Below are 23105 nucleotides of genomic sequence, written 5' to 3'. Positions count from 1 at the left end.
GTTTTTAACAATAACTTGTACTAAAACAGCTCAAATTAAGGAAAGAGCAAAATGTGTGATTTCTAGTTCTGATGACCGAAGACAATGACTGATTCTTCAAAGGTCCCATGATTCCTTCTGCAGTAAAGTTTTATCCAACTGAATGATAATTTCGGTGTCCAGGCACAAGTGGTGCTGCAGCTTTGGGTGATCGGGCTTTAGGTGGCAGCACTGAGCAGGAGCGGCAGAAACCGGAAGTGTTGCCAGTCGCGCCCGGTGGCGAGGAAATCTCGCGAGACCTGGCCTCTGGCCGCCATGTTGTATTTTGGCTCCGGCCTTTTAATAAGTTAGAGAGAGAGAGAGAGAGAGGCGGCGGAGCCAGGAGGGAGAGCGGGCTCGGGGGAGGGCTGGCAGCCTGGGGCGGATCGAGCTGCCCAGGGGAGGGGGAGCTGGAGCTGGCAGACAGCGCCTGTCCGCCCGCCGCTCAGAGGAATGAGAGTCTGGGAGGAATGAAAGGCGGTAAGTGGAGGGAGGGGGTTTGTCTCTTCATCTCAGTTTGTGCCGGGGGGGGTCGGGGCCAGCACCTCGAACAGCACCACGTTCAACGCTGCCCCCTCACCCTCAACAACACGCACCCAACTTTCCACCAACAGCACTCACCCTACCCTCTCCCCCCACCCCCCCGCCTTAAAGCACCCAACCTCCTCCCCCCCCCCCCCGCCAACTCTATAACAGCGTTCCCTACCCCCAACAACCCCTTCCCCCCCCCACTCTCCAACACGGCAGCCCCAACAGCAATCCACCCCCCCTGACAGCAATCCACCCCCCCCTGACAACAATCCACCCCCCTGACAGCAATCCACCCCCCCCTGACAACAATCCACCCCCCCTGACAGCAATCCACCTCCCCCCTGACAGCAATCCACCCCCCCCCGACAGCAATCCACCCCCCCCTGACAACAATCCACCCCCCCTGACAGCAATCCACCCCCCCCCTGACAGCAATCCACCCCCCCCCTGACAGCAATCCACCCCCCCCGACAGCAATCCACCCCCCCCTGACAGCAATCCACCCCCCCCCTGACAGCAATCCACCCCCCCCCTGACAGCAATCCACCCCCCCCCGACAGCAATCCACCCCCCCCCGACAACAATCCACCCCCCCTGACAGCAATCCACCCCCCCCCGACAGCAATCCACCCCCCCCTGACAGCAATCCACCCCCCCCCTGACAGCAATCCACCCCCCCCTGACAGCAATCCACCCCCCCCGACAGCAATCCACCCCCCCTGACAGCAATCCACCCCCCCCTGACAGCAATCCACCCCCCCTGACAGCAATCCACCCCCCCTGACAGCAATCCACCCCCCCTGACAGCAATCCACCCCCCCCTGACAGCAATCCACCCCCCCCGACAGCAATCCACCCCCCCCTGACAGCAATCCACCCCCCCCTGACAGCAATCCACCCCCCCGACAGCAATCCACCCCCCCTGACAGCAATCCACCCCCCCCTGACAGCAATCCACCCCCCCCGACAGCAATCCACCCCCCCTGACAGCAATCCACCCCCCCTGACAGCAATCCACCCCCCTCCCCCCCTGACAGCAATCCACCCCCCTCCCCCACTGGCAGCAATCCACCCCCACTGGCAGCAATCCACTCATCCACTCCACCCGCCCTGATGGCAATCCACTCCACCCGCCCTGGCAGCAATCCACTCCACCCGCCCTGGCAGCACTCCACTCCACCCGCCCTGGCAGCAATCCACTCCTCCCGCCCTGGCAGCAATCCACTCCACCCGCCCTGACAGCAATCCACTCATCCACTCCACCCGCCCTGGCAGCAATCCACTCCACCCGCCCTGACAGCAATCCACTCCACCCGCCCTGACAGCAATCCACTCCACCCGCCCTGACAGCAATCCACTCCACCCGCCCTGACAGCAATCCACTCCACCCGCCCTGACAGCAATCCACTCCACCCGCCCTGACAGCAATCCACTCCACCCGCCCTGACAGCAATCCACACCCCGTAAAAGCAATCTACACCCCGTGAAAGCAACCCACCACCCCACAGACAGCAACTGCCCCTCCCCGGCCCCCGGCCGAGGCAGCATCCGACCCCACCCCCCCACCAAACAGCAACCCACCATCCCCCTCCCCCTTGCCGGTAGCAACCCACCGTCCACCCCAATCTCCCTAGCAGTAACCCCCTCAAGAAACCACTCAGACCTGTTTGTAGAACTGGGGGCATTTTGTGCTCAGCCAATACCCCTCCCCCACTGCCAATAGTCCCACTTTTTGAGAGGGATACATCTCTATAGCACTGCTACACCCACCCACCCCAACCCTACTTCCTGTCTGCCTCCACAACTCAATGTTTTAAAATCGCAGTTACTAATGTATGTGTTCAGTGTGTCACCTATATGTTGACATGGGTGTGAGGCATCGCTCAATTATTGTCATATATTTTGAAAATGCTTGAATTTTCTATTTTGCAGTGGAAAGTTTTGATCTCTCACCATTGGCTCTGTCCTTGTAACCTTGGTTGACTTGTCAATTTGTTACAATTGAATTGCAGCATGATTTTGTTTTGGTTGTGTATTAAGAAAGTGCCCGTCCAGCTTTAGTTATCCAAGCTAGCCCTGTTTATGCTGGTGCAAGTTGATGTCAGTGTAATCTTTGCTTAATTGGCAATGCTAAGCTTTAAGGAAACGTATTGATTTTAATGTGAATTTTTACTATTGTAAATGAGTCAAAATAACAAATGTGATGACAAGTATCAAGCTACAGGACCCTTAATGTTGGAAAAGCTGGCTCACAAATCTGGAAGTCTATTAATTTAATTTGAGTGTTTCTGCAAGAGGAGTGCTGTAATGCCTAAGAAGCCCTGTTAATCATTATAGATTGTTATATACAGTACAGCATGGTGATTTTTCTAGATTGGTATTATCAGCCTTATTTAGTAAATGTAGTAGTTCCACTCATGAACATTGTCATTCTAAGTCATACAATTACTGGCAGTATAAAATCTGTTCAGCTACTACTGTACTTCCATAGCTATTTATTTACAATATTTTCTGTCTTAATCCATATACTAGTTAGTAGTTTCGTGTAATATACTGCTTCATAGTCAATGCTGTGTGTTATTCATGCATTGAACCTCAGTTGTTTATTATTGGTGGAGTGGTTGAAAATGGATTGTTCCACTTGCAATTTGTAACAGTACATGGAACTGGAATGTCAATTTGTATTGACGCTGTCACACCAAAAGCGCTAATTTCCTTACTCTTCACAAAGTTGTCATTTATAGATAAAAGGAAACACATCTGTACCTGAATAATTTCAAAACATTGGATAGATCTCAAAAGTGGTCCTAATTGATGTTGTGATTGCTTCAGGGGGGAAACATTTTGACTGTTCAGACTATCCCTTATGGCATCAGACAATTTGACTTGTACTTGTTCCAATTTACTTTTGACAGCTGTGCTCAAAGTATGCCCAGACAGATAATAACATAATGGCTAAAATAATCTCATTAAAAGGGGGCTAAATTATAGGAGAAATACTGAAAATACAGGATCGATAGTGTAGGTTGGTTTAGTTCCAGCCAGGTTTTCACTTCCGTTCATACGTTCTCACTTTGAAACCTGGTGCCTTCTGCTCTTACAGGTGGATGTAAAAGATGCATTGACGCTAAAATGGAGAAAGAGCAGGGAAGTTATCCTTGGCATCCTGGCCAGTATTTAATCAATATAACTAAAACAGCCCATCTAGTCATTATCACATTGGTATTTGTTGGAGTTTGCTGTGTGCAAATTGGCCGCTCTGTTTTCTATAATAGTGACTTCACTTAATATTTAATTAGCTATAAAGCACCTTGAGATACCCCGAGGTGTGAAAGGTGCTATATATATGCAAATCTTTCTTTCTTTGACTGTAACAAGTAAATTGAAAGTTTTCTTTCTTCCAATTTGTGATTTGAAACCTATTTTGTAAAGAGAATTTTAGATTACATTGAAATGCAGAAATTGTGAACAATATCCATAAAGCCAAGATTTAGCTTCAGTAGTATACAATGTATTTATGTATGCAACTACTGCAACCCAACCATGAACATTTAGTAGTCAGTGGGACTGTAACAATATGGATTACAGGTCATGCACAATGCTTACAGAAGCTGTTTTTTTTTGGTTAAACATTGCATTTGAAAATCTTCACGTGCATTGCATAATACTTGTATTGAAATCTTCAGAAAAAGCAATGCCGCATTGGTGTTTATATTAGCTACTTTCTGCTGTTAATTTTTATATGTAGTCATGTCACCAGGAAGTACATGTTATGGTTTATGCTATTTTGGTGCAGCTCTTTTTCAGCGAAGTTGTACTGCATGTTCACACTGGGATCACATATCACAGCTGCTGAAGATGGGCAGTTGTTGAATCCTAAACAAAAACAGAATTACCTGGAAAAACTCAGCAAGTCTGGCAGCATCGGCGGAGAAGAATAAAGTTGACGTTTCGAGTCCTCATGACCCTTCAACAGAACTGTAGGGTCATGAGGACTCGAAACGTCAACTTTATTCTTCTCCGCCGATGCTGCCAGACCGGCTGAGTTTTTCCAGGTAATTCTGTTTTTGTTTTGGATTTCCAGCATCCGCAGTTTTTTGTTTTTATATTAGTTGTTGAATCCTGTTGACTTGAGCAAAAGAACTTCAAATATTAACATAAAAGTGAAATGTGAAACACTGATCATTTTTCCATGAATCCCCTAGTGATACTTCATGAGGCAAATACCCCTTGTATTAACAACATTTTCCATTTGAAAAGCCTTGTAATGTAATGGATGGCTTCCTGAGCAGGTTTGAGGTGCTTAAAGTATGATCATTTCTTCCAATACCCTTTACTATTTCACTAAAAACATTTGGAAACGTTGAAGCTAGGTGGAGACAAATAAAAGACTGTTAGGGTGTCTTCAGCATCCAATCTTTGCAACTGTGCTGATGTTGGTGATCCAATCTGAAGGCTAGTTAACATGTTGTAAGGCTTTTAAAAAAAAAAAATTGATCTTCCCCTTTTAGAAAAACTAATTTTGGTGTATTTCCCAAATATACTTAGTAGCGTACATTTATATTAGAATGATATAGCCCAGGGAGAAACTATTCAGCCCCTATTGCATGTCAGCTCTTTGAAAGAACTGTTCAATTAATCCTTCTCTCCTACTCTTTCTCCACAACTTTGCAAATTTTTCCTTCTCTGGAATATATTGAATTTCCTTTTGAAAGTTACTACAGCATTGAATCTGCTTCCACCATCCTTTCAGGCAGTGCATTCTGTAGTATAAGCACCTTTTCTTGAAGTTGAAATTGCTTAATGCCGGTGCAACATCTAATTACTTACAACTGAGATCCTAATGTTGAAATTGACTGCATCATTCATTTCCACTGCATCTTGCCCTGAACTGAAATTAGAAAATTGGTAGGTCTGGAAAATGTCTACTGAAGACAGATGGTTATTTAATCAAAAAGAACAGGCAGTTCACTTCCCCAATAGTGTAGTTAAGCCTTTCATCTATAGATTTGCTCACTATTATTTATTTCTAAAAACTGGTGGTATCAGTATCTAATCATGGTGTATTTGTTAATTTACAATAAATATGTGCAGTATGTTGGATCTTTAAGTTTCAGTATAGAATGCAATCAATTGCATCATGATATATAGGGCCATTTACATGTGTTTTGTTTATGGTACATGAGGATAGCTAATGTTCTAATGGCTCATAGAAGGAGTCCAAGTTTTTGAACCATAACAGATAACATACACCAAGACCTTTTTACTGGTAACTTTTACAACGACTGCTGCTACCATTGCTTTTATCATCTTGTCTCTGTAATGTAGTGTCTGGCTGAAATAGCTTATTAAATCCCTTTTTGTAAGATATTAAATAATGTAGTCCATCATTTCATTTTCATTAAAATATTCCCTTTAAGACACTTTAAAGAGAATGCATATAAGGTACCCTTTTTAAATTTTTAATTAAGATCAGGAAAAACACCAAGCAGTTTCGGCCTTCCTGGCTTTATGTCTGTATACCTGTAATTGTTCTGGATTACTGGAGAAGGTTGAAGTTCTAATGTATATTGAAAGGACTAATTAGAATTTGAGCTGTTGTCATAAAGTAAGGTTGAAAGAGGAAACTTGACAATGCACTAGGTTAGACAATGGGCATTCAATTCTGGGACTTCTGTCCAAATTCAACTTGAGTTAAAGGGTTGAAAGTTTCTTCTGAGCTGCAAGAGTCCTATGAATTTGAGCAGTCTCAGTCCAGTTCCTAGTGGGTATGGATCTAATTCGACAGCAATTAACAACCATTGCTCAAAGGCCACAGGATGGCCAATGTAAACAAGAGTGTTTCACTGGTAGGGGAGATGCTCAAGTCTAGGACTGAGGTATGTTGTTGGAGGAAACGAGGGAGAGCTTCACTGTGCACTTGGTTGTGCTGTATATGTCCTGGGCATGTTTCAGCGGGTGTGTGAAATGGGGAGTTCCATTCCCCAGCACCAGTGTCACTTACCTCGTAATACACAAAAAGTTTAAAAATAAATTATTACCATCTATCAATCTACATGTGTTTTGTAAAGGACTTTGCCCTAACCATTAATGAAGGTTTTCCCCTTCCCTGAAGATATTACTTTTTTAAACATTGCATACTGTTGGAAGATTGAAACATAACATGAGTAACTTCCCTGTTGTAATTACTGGGGGCTAACTGATGGTTACAACTAAGAAATAACAGGGAGCAAAAAGGCAATGAAGATCAGAACTTGGGTTCAGATGCTCCACCATCAATAAAGTGTTGGATGGGAAGGTAAGCGATTGATAGAGAGAATTTTTGCTTATGCAATGACGAGCTTGCTTAACTCTAAAATATGATCCTTTATATATATATATCCTAAAAGTAGTAGTGAGATGTGCAGTGAATGTAAACTGTGAAGTTACAATTCTTGGTCAGTGATTCGGCACACAGTTATTCTTCTTCTACGTCATAGCCAAAGGTGGTTTAATGGTACAAGGCATTATTTGACTTATGTGCTGACTAAATACCAGTCTATTTAATCAGCAAGCATGTACAGTACAGTAACTGTTTATGGTAACTCAGACACATGGAATTGTGAGAAAGTATCTCAGCTTTTCAGAATTCATTTTTGTGCCTTTTTTAGGTTTACCGGTAGCAGAAGGAAATTTAGTTAGGTTGCTTCAGGGTCACGGTATATGCCATTCTTACACTAGCCAATAGTTGTGAATAATTTCTCTTTTCCTCCCCCTCATTCCCTGCAGAGAAGTATCTCATCCTGGTGCAGTGGCTAAGATTGCCAATTTGTGAAATTGATTCAAAACCTGTACCCTACCACTCTGTGGCATAGCAGAGATGCAAAGCTCCCTCTCTGCTGGCAAAACCACATCAAAGACTTAATTTTGAACATACTTCTTGCAGGCACTCCCAAAGAAGATGCAGAAGATTTAAATATCATAGCATGTATATGACGTCCTTCAATTGTTTCAGATAACATTGTAGAAGTTTCTGCATGTTGCCCATTAGAGCTCAGTCTTACACTATTTTCCTACTAGTTGCTGAGTAATTATACCAATTTGAAAAGTTCTGAATATAAAATGGCCTATCTTTTAAAAAGAATCATTCTTGTTTTCAAATCCCTTCATGGCAGTGTCCCTCCGCATCTTTGTCATCCCCTCCAGCATATCTGCACTTATCTAATTCTTGCCTCTTGAGCATCTATTATAATTGCTTCACCATTGGTGACCTTGCTTTCAGTTGCTGAGATGCTAAGCTCTGGAATTCCCTCTCCACACCTCTCTGACTCGCTACCTCTTTCTTCCTTTAAGACTCCCCTTAAAACCTTTCCCTTTGACCATGCTTTTGGCCATCTGCCCTAATATTGCCTGAATATGTTTTGGTGTCAGATTTTGCTTTATAACACTCTGAAGCACCATGGGACATTTCATTACATTCAAAGATGCAATATGAATGCAGGTTGTTGTATGGGTATTTTATATTGTTGTCCATTTTAAAGTATCAAAGTTGAAGGTTCTGAAAAACCTGTCTGTAAACAATGTAGTGATCTTGTTGAAAATTTGGCAGTTGCCAGCAATCACCACTGCCCCCCAACCCTTAAAGAGTGATTTGAACACCTACTCTTGTAATCATATTGTAATAGTGTTTTTGTTGATGGCACCGGGCTACAAAGTACAGTATATGGACACTGACTGTCGAATAAGCCTGGCATACATTTCCTGGACGATTACTTTTTTGATTAAAATAGACATACATTCTTTAAAAGAATATTTTTGAAGATTACTTAATATCCAGTAAATGCCAGATATGGTACTCAGCTTTATTATCCAATGCTTATGGGTTTAATTACTCTGTGTTGAGCTAGCTGATCTCCACTGAGATAATGTTTAAGGCATGTCAATTGGTTTGTATTCCCATGAGCAAGGGAGGGCTATAATTAATCATCCAGTGCTCCCACTTTAATTTCTCTCCTCTTGGAAAGTTGATGAGGGTAATGTTTGACTGTGATGCATTCCATGGCGAACCTTCCTGTTCACGTTGGCTCTGTAGTTGCACAGGTGAAGAACTGGCATGTTGCTGAGGTATTCGAGGGCTGACTGTAGCATTGGATCTGTATCCCAGTAAAGGCAGCATCTTCATAAGAGTAAAGGAAGAAATTGGGTGAAAGTCTGATTTGGACAAACAGCTGAGAGTACCTAGTGTTTTGAAGTACACTACTGGATGTTCCATGAGTTAGTTGGAGGTTTTATGTGAGTGCATTATGCCTGGTAGTATTGCTTGGGACATTTACTTTCAGCATTGGGATCTGGATGCTTTTTGTGGAGAAGGCATACCTAGACAATTTTCCACTTTTTCAGATAGATGCTAATGTAGCTGTACTGGAATTGCCCGCTTAGAGGCGCACTGGAATGCAAGTTGTCAGCACTGCGTGCAGGTTGCTGCTGGGGCACATAGCATTTGCTGTATCCAGTGTGCTCGACCATTTCAACAAGATCATGGCTGATCTTCTACCTCAACTCCAGCTTTCAGCATTATCCCCATATCTCTTAATTCCCTTAGTACCCTCAAAATCTGATCTCTAGTTTGAGCATATTCAAAGGCTGAGTGTCCACAGCTCTCTGGGGTGAAGAATTCCAAAGGTTTGCAACCCTTTGAGTGAAGAAATTTCTCCTCATCTCAGTCTTAATTGGCTGGCCCCTTATTCTGAAACTGTGCACCCATGTTCTAGTTTCACCAGCAAGGGGAAACATTTCCTTAGCCTGTCAAACTCCTTAAGAATTTTGTGTTTCAATTAGATCACCTCTCATTCTAAACTCTAGTGAAATATACCTAGTCTACTTAATCTCTCCTCACAAAACAATCCCCTCACCCCAAGAACCAGTCTAATGAATCTTTGTTGCACTCCTTCGAAGGAAAAATATTTCCTTTAATCAAGGAGACCAAAACTGCACACAGCACATAATGGCTTCACCAATGTCCTGTACAATTGTAGTAAGACTTCATTACAAAGTGATTGGAGTATAAGAATAACAAAAGCTACCATACTATATGTCTTCCTAATTTTTTGCTGTGCCTACAAGTAAACTTTCCAGGGTTCATGAATATAGATACACAGGTACCTCTGCACACATTTTCACACAGAATTAACTTGACTGAAGGCAGGCTTCTATGAGGCAGGGATCATCTCTCCAATTTTTCTTTGTTTTGCATGGCGTTTTTGCTGCACTATTTTGTCCCCTTAAGATTGCTGCACATTCGCACATCTTAGAGGGAATCCTGGTTGTGCATGATGCATTTGCACTATGTGATACATTCTAGATTGCTACGAAGCCATGCACACACAGCTTTAGAGGGAACATTGATTGGGAATAGGTGAAGATGGATCAGAGGATGTAAATGCATTGGAAACAGTTCAGAGAAGGCTTACCAGACTAATCCCTGGAAAGGGTGGGTTGTCTTATGAGGAAAGCTTGGACAGACTAGGCTTGTATCCATTGGAGTTTAGAAGAATAAGAGGTGACTTGATTGAAACATATAAGATCCTGAGGAATCTTGACAGGGTGGATGTGCTGCTCCCTGGCCCTTCCTCTCGCCACTGGCCTCTGCTGCTTCATGGTCTTCCCTCTCGCTGCCAGCTCCCCGGTTCGTGGCCTCTTCAGCTTACCTCCTGAAAGTTGAAGCTGCTCTTTCTGCCTCTTGCCGCTCATCTCCAGAGCTCTCGTTCACAGCGAGTACTGAGCTGGCAAGGCAGGGAGTGGGAGGTTCAGCGAGAGGAAGGGTCCACAGTGACTGGAAGGGTCAGGGAGCAGCGGAGGCTGCGAATCGAAGGATTGGCAAGAGGGGGTGGTGAAGGAGAGGGAGGTTCAGCGAGCGGGAGGCAAATAGAAAGTCTGCATATTTCTCTTATTTCTAAATTTATTATTTCATTTTCCAATATAGGAATTTAGCACTTTAAAGTATTTCAACTTAACATTAAAACATTAATTGTTTTTTTCTGATGAGAAAGGTCCTACGGAACCTAACTACAGCTTTTACATTGGTTTTAATGGGAAGACCTGATTCGCTTAAAGTTGTTTCACTTAAGATCGCAATTTCCAGGAATGCAACTACAACTTTAAATGAGGACTCCACTGTATTCCATCTGCCAAAGTGTTGCCTGCTCAATTGATCTATCTCTATCTCGTTATAGATTGTAGGCCTTCCCAACTTACTTTCCCGCCTATCTTTGTAGCCAATTTGCAGACAATACAATACACTGGTCCCTTCAACAAGTCATTAATATAGATTGTAAATAGTTGAGGCCCCAATACTGATCTCTGTGGCATCCCAATATTTTGCCAACCTGAAAATGACCCATTTATCCTGACTCTGTTTCCTGTTAGCCAATCCTTTATCTGTGCTAATCTATTACCCCCAACACTGGAAACTTCAATGTTGTGTAGTAACAACTTTGTGTGGCACTTTATCAAACGCCTTTTGGAAATTAAATTACACAGCATCTACTGGTTCTCCTTTTTTCTACCCTGCTTGTTACATTCTTAAAGAGCTCCTTTTCAAAAATCTATGTTGACTCTGCTTGATTGTATTATGATTTTCCAAATGCCCTGCTACTACAGTAATAATGAATTCCAACACTTTTCTGTTGACAGATGTTAGGCTAACTGACCTATAGTTTCTTACTTTCTGTTTCCCTCCTTTCTTGAATAGATGTCCTACATTTGTGGTTTCCTAATTTGCTGAGACCTTTCCAAAATCAAAGGAATTTTGGAAGTTTACAACCAATATATCCACTCTCTCTGCATCCACTTATTTTAAGACCTGATGATGAAGCTATCATGTCCAGGGGACTTGTCAGCCTTCTAGTCCCTTTAGTTTTCCTATTATTTTTTCTCTCATGTTAGTGATCGTTTTAAGTTTCTCCCTCCCTTTTGTCCTTTGATTTTTCTACTATTCGTGGGATGTTTCTAGTGTCACTTACCGTGAAGATCGATCCAAAATACTTGTTCAAAGCCTCTGCCATTTCTTTTTTCCCCATGATTAATTTTTCAGTCTCATCCTGCAAGGAAGCAACATTTACTTTAACCACTTTCTTTCTTTTTATGTACTTGTAGAAGCTCTTGCTGCCATTTTTTTTCTATTTCTTGCAAGGTTACTCTCATATTCTAACTTCTCCCTCTCTTTCTTTAGTCATTCTTTGCTAATTTCTAAAATTTATCAAAACTTCTGGTCTACGACTAATCTAGACAGCATTGTACACCTTTTCTTTCAATTTGATACCATCCTTAACTTCCTTGGTTAGCTATGGATGGTTCACCCTTCTCATAGTCTTTCCTCCTATGGAATATATCTATATCTGAGGTTTATGGTTGAAGGTGTAATTGCTAAATTTGCCGATGATACAAAAATATGTGGGAAAGTAAGTTGTGAAGAGGACACAGAGGCTTGCAAAGGGATATAGGTGGGTTAAGTGAGTGGGCAAAGATCTGGCAAATGGAGTATAATGTGGGAAAATGTGAAATTGTCCATTTTGGTAGAAAGAGGTAAAAAGAAGCATATCATTTAAATGGTGAGAGATTGCAGAGCTCTGAGATGCAGAGGTGTCCTAGTGCATGCATCGCAAATGGTTAGTATGTAGGTACAGCAATTAATTAGGAAAGTTAATAGAACGTTATTGTTTATTGCGAGGAGAATCAAATACAAAAGTAGAGAGGTTATGCTTCAGTTGTACAGGGCATTGGTGAGACCACAACTGGAGTACTGCTGGACAGTACTGGTTTCCTTATTTAAGGAAGGATGTAAAGCATTGGAAGCAATTTAGAGAAGGTTTACCAGACTAATTACCTGAAATGGGAGGGTTGCCTTATGAGGAAAGGTTGGACAGGCTCGGCTAGTATCTGCTGGAGTTTAGAAGAGTAAGAAGCGATTTGATTGAAACATATAAGATCCCGAGGGGTCTTGACAGGGTGGATGTGGAAAGAATGTTTCTTCTTGCAGGAGACTCTAGAACTAGGGGTCACTGTTTAAAAACAAGGGGTTGCCCAATAAGACAGAGATGAAAATCTTTTTTTCTGAGGGTAGTGAATCTTTGGAGCTCTCTTCCTCAAAAGGCGGTGGAAGCAAAGTCTTGAATATTTTTTAAAGCAAAGCTTGGTATATTCTTAGTAAGCAAGGGGTTGAAAGGTTATTGGGGGTAGGAGGGAATATGGAGCTGAGGTTACAATCAGATCAGCCATGATCTTATTGAATGGCAGGGCAGGCTCGAGGGGATGAGTGGCCTAATAGTCCTCATCGTATATTCGTATATGAAATAGCTACTTGAATGTCTGCTGCTGCTTATCTACCATCCTGCCTTTTAACCTATTTTCTCAATCTACTTAAACTCTGTTTTCATATTTTTGTAATTGCCTTCATTTAAGTTTGAAACACTATTTTTAGATCTGGATTTCTCACCCTCAAAATGAATGTGAAATGCATCATATTTAGGATCACTCTTTCCTAGAGGATCCTTAGCAATAAGATCATTAACCTTGCTTCATTGCACATTACCAGGTCTGAAGTAACCTGTTCCATGGTAGGTTCCAGAACATATGGTTCTAAGAAACTGTCTTGAATACACTCTATGAACTTATCCTCTAGTTTACCTTTGCCAGTTTGATTTGTTCGACCTATATGAAGATTAAATTCGTCTACAATTATCGCAGTACCTCGCTTACAAGCCTCCATTATTACACGGGGCAGGATTTTCAGCACGGCGTGTGGGCCCGCGCCCGACACGCATAAGCGTGAAATAGTGCGTGATGATATCGGGCGAGTGTCCTGACGTTATTGCCCACTTGTGCGATATTTTGCCAACAATTAAGAGGGCTGTTAAGCTCATTAATAAATTAATTAAAGTGAAATTTTTCCTGTCCGCCCAATCTTATGGTTGGCAGGCAGGCGAAATGCGGCCTTTGCATTTAATGTGAAACCTCATCCATTAATTGCTATAAAATTTTTTAAAAAAAACTCATTATAACATGTCCCTGCTCAGGTGACAGAGTCACATGAGGGTACATGTTTTCTTTATTTTTGAAATTTTTATTTTTAATGTTAAAAATCTTCAGCTCCCTGAGGCAGCTCTATACCTTCAGGGAGCTTTCATTGAGCACACCCGCGTGCATGCGCGCACTCCAGCGCGTGTGCTCCTCCCGCCCCCACCCAGGCAGCGCTGAGGTTATCAACGCGCCTTTCATGTGCTGGCTGGCTGTTAATTGGCCAGCCAATGTGAAATTGCAGTCGGGGCCCGATCGCAAGTGGCAGACCATTGCGTGGCTGTTCCTGGGCCCGCCTGCCATGCCCACTCGATGAGGTAGAAATTCTGCCCATGATTTATACTCTGTCCTACAGTTCAGCCACTGTTAGGGGGCCAAAAATGACTCCTACCAGAACTTCAATAAGGGTGATCAGATAGTGAAAATAGTAGGTAGAGCTGAGGAGCTGAAAAATATGCAGTACTCTGGTGGGAGTTGTCTACTGACCTAAAAGTAATGAAGCAGTCCATGCTCACGTGTAGCAAGACTTGGACAAAATTCAGGCTTAGGCTGATAAGTGGTAAGTAACATTGAGCCACTCATGTTCCAGACAATGACCATCTCCAACAAGAGAGAGCCTAACTACCTGCCCATGACATTCAGGGGCATTACCATTATCAAATTCCCCACTATTAAATAGAAACTTAGTGGAACAGCCATATAAAAACAAGAGCAGGTCAGAGACTGGGTATACGGCAGTGAGTAACTCATCTGAATGTGCAAATGCTTTCCAGCATCTACAAAGCACAAATCAGGAGTGTTTTGGAATATTGTCACTGGTAAAGTGCAGCTACAACAACACTCAAAAGATTAACACCATCCAGAGCAAAGCAGTCCACTTGATTGGCACCCCATCCTGCACCTTAAGCATTCACTCCCTATGTAGTGGTGTACACTGCAACAACAAAGTGCACAGTTGAAACTTGCCAGGCTGCTTCTTCAACACCTCCCCAAATCTGTGTTCTCTACCACCAGGAATCTGACTTGGAAACATATCGTTGTCGCCTTCATTTTCACTGGGTCAAAAACTTGGAATTCCTTCCCTGACAGTACTGTGGGTGTTCCCATACCGTGTGACTGCAGCAGTTCAAGAAGACAGTTCACCACTACCTTCTCATGGGCAATTGGGGGTGGGCAGTAAATACTGGCCTTGCCAGTGACCCCCATGTGTTGTGAATGAATTTTAAGGAAAAAAAAGCTCCTGATACTCCTGATGTATTAGGGGATGTATAAATACAAAGATTGGGGAAGCACGTGATAGAAACAATGTTATGGATTTTGTGGTCAGTGGAAAAGCAATGGTAATTGCTGCTGACTTTGAAAAAAGCTGCCTACAAAGATCTAGTGATTCCTGTGGCGTGGGTTTTCTCTTTCCTGATGTTGGTTTTAATCTGGAACCAAGGTAAAGGGATTTCCAGGTATCCGGCAACAATAATTGAGCAGGGTGTTAGTACCCAATCACATTTTATTATCCCTACAGACAGCAGACCAGGAAGTAAATACTGAATTTTTCCACTTCTGATTTAAAACTTTATATGGAGGTAAATAAATGCTTGGGATGCACACAGATTAAGGTAGAAGCCAAGATATCGTACATGGTATAAAGAATGTTAACGTGTGATTTTTTAAAAATATCTTAACGGGGAAACTCGACATCCAACAAACATATAATTAGTGTTTTATGGCTACTGAGGCTGTTCAGCAGTAATTATCTTACTATTCTGTTTAAAATCCCAGTTATATCTCATTCAACAAGGTGTAACTTTTTCCAAGGGTTTTTATCGTGAGACTAATAGCATAAAAGACAAGTTTTTATCAGTTCAGTGATTTCTACTTGATCTCAATCTAGGGGGACCTCAACAGTGCACTGTCTGGCGAAGTGCAGATCACTGCTGAAAATTCTGCATTTCCAAGCTCAACTGCATGTGCGGACTCAAAAGTTGCTATTAGTTTTAGAGGAATAATGACGGTGAATGCTGAGTTTCGGCATCCTTACCACTGCAAAATCTGGGACAATTTGATTATAATGGATGGTATTAATTTTCACAAATTGGCAGATGCAGAGCAGCTTCAATGGTAAAGTCAGTGAATTTCTGGAATTTATTTGAGGCAGTTTTCTGGGCTATGCTTTAGAGATTTAGTGATGAGTAATGAGCCAGAAATAATTAACAATTTTACTGTAAGCGAGCATCTTGAAAATAATAGCCGTAAAATAATTGAATTCGTAATTAAGTTTGAGAAAGAGTCACAAACAGGGTTTTTAACTTAAGGATAGCTTTGAAGGGGTGAAGAATTAATTGACCACTATAAAGTGGTCGGAACTTTTAATTGGTAAATCTACAGACAGGCAGTAGGAAATGTTCCAGGAATTGTTACAATACGAAACTGGTGCAGACCTCTAAAAGACAGTGACTTCATTTATGTAGTTAAGCAAGCATCGTCAGAAAATGAGGCAAGAGATAAGGAAAGGTGGAAATTCAGTAGACAGGGAGATGCAGAGAGAGTCCTTAAAAACCAACAATGGAGTGCAGAAAGGGAATGTGGGAAAAAAAATGCAAGGGTATAGCAAGGTGGGATATGAAAAGTGATGGTCCCAGGAATCTGTGTTCGGGCCTCACCATTTCACCATATACAGCAATGACTGAATAAAGGAGTCATGTATAGTTTGCCGAGGACACTAAGTTAGGTACTGGTGTGTTACAGCTCACCGAGTCTGAGTCGCCATGGCAACCTGCACTTTACATGCATATTGTCGGCTGCAGCTATGGATAGCAATGGTAGAGGCTCCAACTCTCCCACTCCTACCGTCTGTCATTGGCACGTGTTGGAAGGATTTGCAGGCCGGTGATCATCTGTTTGACCACGTCATGTCTGTACCTTCCTTGGCTATCAAGTCCTGGGTTAGGACTTCAACCTGGAGCTTCTGGCTCAGAGACAGGGATACAATCCTGTTGCTCTGTAGTGTAAAGGTTGACTAAATTTTCTTTTTTACCTGGCACAAGACCTCCACTGAGTTAGGGGGAACAGTAAATTATGTAGATGAGAGCAGACTGTTACTAAGGGACGTAGATTAAAGGTAATGTGCAAAAACTATTGTGAAGAAATGTGAGGTTACCACTGTGGATTCAAGAAAGAAAATATTCCAATATTTCTTAATGTTCAGAGACAACGAGTTGTGGAAGAACAAAGGAATTTGGGTGGCTATGTACTCATTGCGAAAAAATAAATACTTGTTGTATCTGTACAATCAAAAGACTATTGGAATGTTGATCTTTATCTTAGAGTGCTGGAATACAAAGCGGGAGGGAGTTACGCTTGAGTTGTACCTAGTATTGTTCAGACTCCATCTAGAGTGCTCTCAGTTTTGTGAGCCAAACTCGAAGAGTATATTGGCCTTGGGCGATGAGATGAAATTATGGCAACAGGTTGCATAAACATGGCTTGTATTCCCTTGAAATTGAAAGGTTGAGGGGGGTAATCCAATTGATGTTTATGTATGTATACTGTTAAAGGAGACTGAACCAGTCTTTAACCTTGATTAAAGTTGATTTTGCTAATAGCCTGGGTAACTGAGGCCCTTAGTATTCCAGGCTTCAAGAAATGCAGTTGTTCCATAAATTTTTCCTTGACCCATCCTCAGCTTCTGCCTTGTCGAAGTCCAGTGCCACATGACCAATCCCACACCCTTCCTGCTCACCGTCTTGGGCTGAACCAGACTGTTCATAACCTCAGTGGCACTGACTCAGCTGAGTTTTGAACCCTATACCCTCGCCACCGTAAAAAATACCTCCCTAATAACATCTGTTCCTGCCCCAACCCATCTGTTGTTGAAACCTCGTGCCTTTGCTACTCCGGACTCGACTATTCCAAAACCCTTTTGCTAGCCTCCCATTTTCCATACATTTGTGCTCGTTCAAAACTTGTATTCAAAACTGTATTGTAATTAGCACCAAGTCCCAAGTCACTCATTACCCCTGTGCTCTCTGACTTACATTCGCTCCCAGTTCACTGACATCTCAAATTTAAAATTCTCATCCTAGGGTTCAAATCCACTAATATTCTTGCTCTCTCCTATATCTGTTGTCTCCTCCAGCCCTACAACCTACAAGAAGTTTGTGTTCCTCCACTTCTGGCCTTATGCACTCCCATCCTTCCTTTTGGCAGTCATAGCTTTACCATCCAGGCCTTAAAATCTAAAATTCTCTCTAAACCTTTGTGCCTGCATCTCTCTCTCTCTCTCTCTCTTTCACTCTCCCCTCCCCTTTTCTCTCTCCCTCTCCCCCCGCCCCCCCCACAACTCCCCTTCTTAAAATGTAGCTATTTTGACCAAGTTTTATTATATATATTATTAACTCCATTCTTTGGTTTGATATTAATTTTTGTCTAATTACACTTCTGTGAAGCACCTTGGGACCTTTGCTGCATTCAAGGAGATTTTAAAGTTGTTGTGGTTGTCTCAGTGATGCTGAGGTTCAGGTCTCCACTCCAGAATGGATGTGACCTGGGCCAAGCAATAAGAAGCTGCGATATTATGGAGTACTAATTCTCCCTGAGACAAAGTCTCTTGAGACATCTGACCCATATGCATGGGTACCTCCATCCCAGGTAAACTGAACAAATCAAATGCTCTTGAGGAAAACCTGGGTTTATTTTTAATGGGAAAATCAGTAATATTGGTTTCCATCCTAGTAAATGACTTCTTTGTCTAAAAATCTAATGTGGAAAATGCAATGCACAATTCACGTTATTGAAAATCTATCCAGCAGTATTGTTTGCTAAATTGTTTTTATCAAGAATAATAGAACAAGAGTAATTTCTCTTTGTCATGGCTTTCATTCTCCATTACCATTAGCTTCTAGATTTTGTTGTGTTTTTCACAATCTTCTTTAGTTGGCCACAAATTGGATAATCATACTTTCCAAATTGCGGTTGCATTTCTTCTGACCATAATCAGCAAGTTTAAAAAAAAAACATTGAAAAATAGGGAGTGTATTTGTCCCTTGTAGACTTCTTTTCATAAGTGTTTGTTGGCAGTGTCGTACATTTGAGGTCCCTTTTGGACTGTATTTCCAGTGGTTCAAAACTGAGTCCTTACCAATAACAGTTCTAATTTTTAACCAACGGTATTCAAGTATGCTGCCAGACCTGCTGAGTTTTTCCAGGTAATTCTGTTTTTGTTTTGTATTCCAAGTAGCAGCTTGGAAAGTATAGTTGAAAATTCTGTTGACAATCAGCGTGGCCCATTTCTCATTTCTTCCACTCACCTTTACATCTCCACTTGTCTAGTGCCCTTTTTGGCCCTTCTACCCTGAGAATCACTCAAACCTACAAAGATACACTCCAGAAGTTGGAACGGTAGGGAAATTCATTCAGTCATAAGCACAGCAAGTTCTACATTCATGCCCAGGCCTTTTGGCCTCTCTTATCTACTTTTTAACCTTAGCAGGAGCCTTTTCTGTGTTTGTTTTCTGTTTCCATGGTTGATGTTGACAATAACAAGGGTTCTTAATTTTAAATAAAACCTAGAATTTAACAGGCATTTCTGTATATCAAACAGGTGAAAAATAAAGCTATAGTAATAAATATGGACTACTATCCTTGAACTGCAATCTAGCAAAGTTTAGAGCTGAAAACAGTGAAAGGGAATTATATTTGATTATATTTCACCAGCTTGCAAAAGTTTGCACTTTCCTGCAGTTGTAGAAAGAGATCAGAGACACAGCTCTAAGTCACATTCAGGTTTTTTTTCCTTCTCTTTTCTAGCAATAAGACATTTTTGGAATAACATGGGCGCCTGTGATAGCAGTCTAAAGCAGTATATTTTTGCATAACAGTGGTTTTGGAGAAAAGTTGGGGTTATTTAACTCTTGGAATGCCTAATCTTGCAGACTTCTCTCATAAATCCATATTTACACAGTTGGGCCTAAATTTAAACTGGGAATATTTTTCTGTTGGCTCTTTCTCTTCAATATGTAATCTGCCAATGATTGGATTGTATGCTGTAGAAAATAAGTGGAAGTTGTGGAGAGACTTAAGTGAAGTGTGAAATGTAGCATTGGCAAGTAGCAAAGTGAATAATGTAGGACCAAGATGACAAAGGAAGAAAAAGCACTTTGGAATTTGAGTGCATATTTTGGAACAGTAGTGAGATACAAGATCAGTTCTCATTTTTGGATTCTCGCTCCAATTGTTTTGGAGTATCATATCAGTTTAATTGGTAGCCTCCTTGCAACTAGATCAGAAAATTATAAATTTGAGCTCCACACCAGAATTTGGGCATATAATCTATCCACAAGACCAGAATTTGGTGATTCTGTTATCATCCTAGTCCCATGACATGCAGAAGAGGAGGAATCCCATCCATTAGGACCACTCGTTTATGGAAGCTAATGAAGGCAGCATTGTACAAGCAGCTTTCTAGATCTTTGTTTGATCATCATCTTAGGCCATCCCTCAGGATCAAGAATGACTTGCTTCCCCTTCAGTTCAGTGGGTTCTGAGATGGCTTATAAGTCCAGTGCGCGATCTGCAGACTCTGTCACGTATGGGGCAGATGATGCTTAAAGGGTCAGGTATATGGATTGTTAGGAGGACAGTGCTCTCCCTGACTTTGTCTTTGTGTGTTCCCAACAAAGTCTCTTGTTGTGTTTGATGTCTTCCCGAAAGAACTTTCTCAGTTTTGGTCAATCACAAGTCAAGGACTCCAATGAGCTGGCAGGGTTGCTCAACCTCTTCAGGATATGCCTCAAGAGCTATATAAATGCCAGTTATTAGTTCAAACCTTGGATTGTGCTTCATGTATCTGTTGTCACTGTATAGAATGTCCAGTTGCTTTTGTTTGCTTTAAGAATTAACCTCTAAGTGATGTTCTGTTGGCGCCTTCACACGAGTGTCAACTGATGTTCTACTTTCACTGGCTGATTACAACAATTATTTAACTCTGATGTTAGAGCCGTCACATATGGTGAGGTCTCATTTCACAAGAAAGTCTTAGGAGGTTTTGGATAATGTTGTGGAAGCAAATTATTTTATATGGAGTGTTTGGATACTTCGAAAATGTTTATGAAAACATTTAAGCAGAACAATTTTCTTATCATTTTTTACAAAGCTGCTTCTTGAAGTGATAGGTGACAGTCTGGTAAGTACATTTTCTCCTTGACCAAAATGTTTGTGCTGAGTATCAAGCGCTCCTGAAATACTAAATACTATCAATGATGCTTAAGTTTGTTTGGGGGCCCAGATACTGGAATTGTTACACAAGAACCATTTTTAATGCACCAGCTTTCAACTTAAAGTACTTCTAATAATTTATGCAGTACATGAATTAATGTACTGGAAATGGGAACTGTCAGACCTTTATACTATAATGTGCACATAACCTCGGACTAGCCAAACAATGAACCTTTTTCATACGTATTTTAGCTTAAAAGTGGCTTTGAACTCCATTGTACTAATGACTCAGTGAATGATGTTGAAGCCATTCTGTGGAATCTATTGATGTTGAAGTGCAATGTGCAGTCTGCAACACTGCAAGTACATTCCCTGTACAGTAAGCATGGAGTATCTGCTGGCAATGCAGAATAATCCTCCAGAACTGATGACTTAAGATTTTCAATATAATTGTGTTCTAGTTTGGATTGACTCCTTATGTTACAGTAGAACTGACAGTGCTGCAGTTAAAATGACTCTCTCTAAGTTTGCAGTGTGTCCATTGTCAGACTATTTTACTAAATGGCAGATCTGTCAGCGTTACTCAGTGAGTCAGAGGTTGCACTGTTGGAAGCACAGGTGAAATAAGGGAAAAGCAAAAAAACTGCGGATGCTGGAAATCCAAAACAAAAACAAAAATACCTGGAAAAACTCAGCAGGTCTGGCAGCACCTGTGGAGAAGAGCACAGTTAACGTTTCGAGTCCGAATGACCAGTAGGTGGGAAAAGAAAAATCTATATAAATTATTGGGAAAAAAAAGGGGGGGGCGGGGGTGGTGGGGGGGGGGATCGGAAAGGGGGTGGGGATGGAGGAGAGAGTTCATGATCTAAAATTGTTGAACTCAATGTTCAGTCCGGAAGGCTGTAAAGTGCCTAGTCGGAAGATGAGGTGCTGTTCCTCCAGTTTGCGTTGAGCTTCACTGGAACAATGCAGCAAGCCAAGGACGGACATGTGGGCATGAGAGCAGGGTGGAGTGTTGAAATGGCAAGCGACGGGGAGGTCTGGGTCATGCTTGCGGACAGACCAAAGGTGTTCTGCAAAGCGGTCACCCAGTCTGCGTTTGGTCTCTCCAATGTAGAGGAAACCGCATTGGGAGCAACGAATGCAGTAGACTAAATTGAGGGAAATGCAAGTGAAATGCTGCTTCACTTGAAAGGAGTGTTTGGGCCCTTGGACGGTGAGGAGAGGGGAAGTAAAGGGGCAGGTGTTGCACCTTCTGCGGTTTCATGAGAAGGTGCCGTGGGAGAGGGTTGTGGTGTAGGGGGTGATGGAGGAGTGGACCAGTGTGTCCCGGAGGGAATGATCCCTGCGGAATGCTGCCGGGGGGGGTGAAGGGAAGATGTGTTTGGTGGTGGCATCATGCTTCCTCTGCTTCCAGTATTTAGCCAATTTCCCCTTTAAAAAATGCACACGGTCTATGCTGTAAATCCTCCCTGTGGCAAAGCGTTCCATGCTTCAAAAGCTCTCTAGGTGAAGAAAATTCTTTTAACTACTCTCAATTTCTTAGTGATGGTTTTAAAGTGATGACCCCCTCATCATTGGTTTCATAACCAGAGGAAATGGCCTTTATTCTTTCTGTCAAAACTCTTCATAATTTTAAATTAAATCCCCTTCACCTTCTCTGGGGAATTTGACCCTGTATCACAAGTTTATTTCATTATAATTTTCCATCCCATTGAACCTGCACCATGCTAGCACTTTAAGATCCTTTCTGTAATAGCGTGCTCAAAACTTCACCTGGTACCCTAAACTGTGGCTTAACTAATGCTTTGTATAAATTCTTCATTTTTCCTTACTCTTGCACTCCAAGCCCTATTTATATCATCCAAAATTCTGATAACTGTTTTAATGGCTTTATTTCCCTACACCTATATTTGAATAGAATTATATATTTCAGCCAAACTCTTCACTTGTTTTATTAAGTGTATATTTACATTTTCAGTGGAAAACAAGGAATGGATTACCCTATAATTATCCTCATTAAATTACTCTCTGCCCATTCAGCTAAGTGGACACAGAGCCAAATATGAAGATATTAGGAGAGGTAATTGAAAACTTAGTCACAGAGATTAGTTTTAAAGGGGTAGAGGCAAAGGGGAATCCTAGAGGGGGGAGAGTAGAGATAGCTGTAAACATGACTCATTGTGAGGAGTGTGAAGAGAGTGCTGTAGGCTGCGACAAACACCCGAATTGTTGGAGAATGTGGCGGGAATGGTTGTAGTGCTAGAGAAGGCTGCTATGATTGGGAGGGGTGA

At 42.0% G+C, this 23105-nt stretch overlaps 1 protein-coding gene across 8 annotated transcripts in view; it reads left to right on the top strand.

Moving 5' to 3' along the window:
* Positions 1 to 303: 303 nt before the first annotated feature.
* tab3 (TGF-beta activated kinase 1 (MAP3K7) binding protein 3) overlaps positions 304 to 23105 on the top strand; it is a 130166-nt gene continuing 107364 nt past the window's right edge. For 4 of the 8 annotated variants that reach the window (XM_078559843.1, XM_078559840.1, XM_078559844.1 and 1 more), the window contains exon 1: positions 305 to 498. The gene's annotated coding sequence lies outside the window, so the exon portion shown is untranslated. Of the gene's footprint in view, positions 499 to 23105 lie in introns of all 8 variants that reach the window. The other 4 variants (XM_078559835.1, XM_078559838.1, XM_078559839.1 and 1 more) reach the window with 2 other exon arrangements.

The sequence above is a fragment of the Cetorhinus maximus genome, chromosome 16 (assembly GCF_964194155.1).
Source record: "Cetorhinus maximus chromosome 16, sCetMax3.hap1.1, whole genome shotgun sequence".
Classification (NCBI taxonomy): Eukaryota; Metazoa; Chordata; class Chondrichthyes; order Lamniformes; family Cetorhinidae; genus Cetorhinus; species Cetorhinus maximus.
Note: the sequence above shows the minus strand (reverse complement) of the source record. Positions and strands in the feature narration are given on the sequence as shown.